This window comes from Stegastes partitus, unplaced genomic scaffold, assembly GCF_000690725.1.
Source record: "Stegastes partitus isolate 25-593 unplaced genomic scaffold, Stegastes_partitus-1.0.2 Scaffold778, whole genome shotgun sequence".
NCBI classification, from domain to species: domain Eukaryota; kingdom Metazoa; phylum Chordata; class Actinopteri; family Pomacentridae; genus Stegastes; species Stegastes partitus.
Window position 1 is genome coordinate 99608 of NW_007578509.1, and position 3762 is coordinate 103369.

The window sequence follows — 3762 nt, forward strand, 5'->3', positions numbered from 1 at the left end:
TTCTGGTTCAATGAATAATGGAATGGCAATCATTTAAAAAAAGAAATCTCACACTGTGTCTAACTGGTTTCCACTTCAGCATGACTGCAGGGCGTCCAGGTTGTGATCGAGGATGTTGTCTCTACGCAATGCTCACAAACTGGGATGTTTGTTTGTATTGAATAGGGAAGCACGATATATCGGCCACCACATCGGTATCGGCCGATATTAGTGTTTTCTCTCATACATCGGTATCGGTCCGATGAACAAATTTAGCCGACGAGTGTCCAACATCAGCGCCTTCGTCTCTACATTTGATTTTGCTGCTATTTCACAGATGTATTTACTTAAATGTCCTGGACTTGAACGTTAAATATGTTTAAATACAGACATGACTCGACAATCTGACACTAAATATAAAACCTTCTTTTATGTCGGATTGACAAGACGGAGGTCGAGATACAAGGAGGGCTTGATGCTGGAAGGCTCATTAGTTGTTAATATTTATTGTTTGCTATAATAACTAGTAGGGCTGGTCCCAGTAGCACTTTCTGGGCTCAATTAGTGATGAATATCTGAATATTCGGCGCGGTCGGGGGGACACTTCCACCCCGGGGCAGCGCTCCGACCGGGTGGAACACACAGGCAGTACTTGGCTGCTGATGCTAGTTTAGTTAGCGCTCACACTTCTGTTTCCACCATCGGTGGCGGCGGGGGAGTGGCAGATACGCTCCACCGTTACCATCCATGTTTACTTCCATAAACACTGAGCACGCTCGCTGCGTGTGACGTCGTCGTGTCCTCTTCTGCGCATGCAGGACACTTTTGGGTCGTATGAAGTTCACACAGCAGATCACATACAAGTCGCATTGAACTGGAAACGTGAAGGAAGTCACAAAGAAATCCTCATTGAGCATCAAGTCCTGCAGTGTGAACGTAGCCAATCTGTGGGATTGTTCAGTCAGATAATACGCCGTCATCCTGATTGGTGACATTAAATGTCATGTCGGAGTCACAATCCAAGGCTGTCGGTATGTTAAGGCTGTTTTTAATGGGTTCTGTTCGTTTTTGTTAAAAACCTGTTGGATAGCAGGTTTAGGATTGTTAAGGGTCAGATTATCAAGTCATGACTATATGCTTTACTTTTCGTAAAAAAAGACTGTGTGGTCTAATTTGGTATGGGCTTTTAAATAGTTTTCATGTTCTCACCTATACTCGTTTTTTGATGTGAAGAAAAATTAATGTCGGTTATCGCAATATCAGAAATCTTAACATCGGACGTCAATATCGGTCAGAAGTTTTAACATCGTGCGTCACTCGGATTGAAGCATTGAGGCATTTGTCTGTTTGGAGTCTGCAGAATAATTTTAATGCAATTTGTCAAATATTTCGGTCCATGTTGGTCTTATTAGGCTCCTGGCTCCACCGGTCGGTCCAGTCTTTATATTCTAGTGTTTGTTGAGCCTCGGCCCAACTGGTGGAGGAAGACGCTGACGTCCATCAGCCTGGTTCTGCTGGAGGTCACTTCCATTAATGACAAGCTTGAGTCCTAAGTTTTGAATTAGTCAGGTAATTTGATTATAGAATATTGTATGCTCTTCACCTTAATATCTAATTTAGTCAGTTAAGTTAGAATTTGGTATAATATTGTACAGTTGGATGTAAAATATTTGAATTAGTCAGGAAAATCCACGTCAAGCTATGCTGTAGGCTCTTAATCATAATATTCAGACTTGTTGGGTAAATTCACAGCAGCACTTTTATTCCTCTACTGGAAAACATTTTTGGCTCAACCTCTGTTGTTTTAGCTCTGCTTCATAAGTTACTGTGATAACTTTTCAGATAAAATGCGGTTCAAGAAAACATGAGTCAGATGAGAAGCCTCTGCGTCTCTTTATGCTGAAATGAAGGAATCAGATAGCAGCTGCAGAGAAATCCTCGGCTGCGTCAGTCTGAAGCTTTGCTTTCTGCATATATTAAACAAACAAGATATCACTTAATTAGCTTTTCCCCTGAGCCTCGTGTTATCTTCAGAAGGCCTGTTGAATTTGAGGAAACGCAGCAACAGTCTGTTAAAGTGGCTGAATGTGTAACAACAAGCCATCAGTCGGCCATGTTGTTTACCTGAACAACAGCTGGACGCCAAAACCTGCAACTTGACTATGAAGCAAACAGCCAGATGAAGGTGTAATCAGATTACAAACCAGGAAATACAGATCATGTTATTGTTGTGAAAAACATGCTGACAGTTTTTCACAGAGGGACCAATGAGAGCATCCTGAGCAGCTGCATCACGACCTGGTCTGGAAACTGCAGGATCCTCCAGAGGGGAGTGAGAACATCAGAAAAGTGTCTCAAACCCTCCATCAAGGACATCTACACGCTGCACCCGAAGAGCCACCAGCATTGTTCGGACCCCACACACACTCACACACACTCTTTACACTCCTGCCGTCTGGCAAGAGGTTCACAAGCATGAACCCGACTGTGCAACAGCTTCATCCCTGAAGCCAGAAGACTGCTAAACATTCAAGGACTGGACCAACACACAAACAAAACACACACACACACACACACACACACACTGCCTGCATTGTATTGCTATTGCCCGTGTTGTTTTGTTTTGTTTGCCGTGTTCAAACTGTACATGTTTGCACTACCTGCTTTTATATCGCTCTACTGTTTCCATATTTCTGTTTCTATTTTATTCTATTTTTTGTCTCATCTTATCTTGTTTCACTGCATTCAACACTTTAGCTCTGGATCGGGGAAACGCTGCTTGACTGTACAGATGTATGTGGTTGAAATGACAATAAACACAGTCTAGTATAACTTAAGGTCCATTTTTTAAAGATAAAAATCACGTTTCAAGGCTTCTGGACTGTCACAGTGTCTAATCCAATATTCAGTACAAGTCTGTGGTCCATGTTTCTTCTGCACAGTGACGAGTTAGCTGAGTAGTTGGTTCAAACCTGGTGTTGGACTTGCAGATACAAACCCTGCTCGAGTTATTGTTTTGTCTTTTTGCTCCCCTGTGCAAATTTTTTCTTGTATTAAATCATATTTTTTGTAATTTACCAAAGGATTAAACACAAAAGAAATGCAGCTTTAGAAGCTGAACGTCCAGAACATCCTTCCTGGATGCAGAACTTTCATTTCAAAACTGTTTTTCAGCCGTAACGGAAACAATCATTCAGTGTAAAAACACCTCCTGAGAGAGCAACAGTTTACACATTTACATAATACTGATTGAGTGATAATGAACCTCTGATCAGTAACTACAGTCGAGCTCCTGCCTGTAAAAAGGACCCGAGAAAGAATCGTCTTCATGTCGTAAACTGAGCTCAGCGGAGTGTGATGTAGCTGCAGTGAGACCTTTGCGATGAGCCCAAACAGCGTCTCACCGTGTCACGGCGGTGTCAGACACGCTGAGTAATTATGAATAATCCTGCTCATGTCCAGCTCATCATCACTGCAGGTGAAAATGTGATGCCGTCTCCAGTTCTGGCTGCTTGGCTCGGCTCCCTTCGCCACAGAGACGGATGACACAGCGGATCTGACATTAAGAGAAGTTGGCGGAAAGACAAATGGCGGATGATGAGCGTTTGTCCGGAGGGGAGTCGGCAGAGTGAAGGTTCAGGTGAGGCTAAACGTGGAATTTATCTGAATGTCAAGCTGGACTGTGGGTTAGACTATGAAAGGAGTTTTTGCATGTGTGAAGTGGAGGACAGCTGGCAACACAAGGTTAGCCAGAGACGAATGTCAGGACTTTTAAAATGTTAG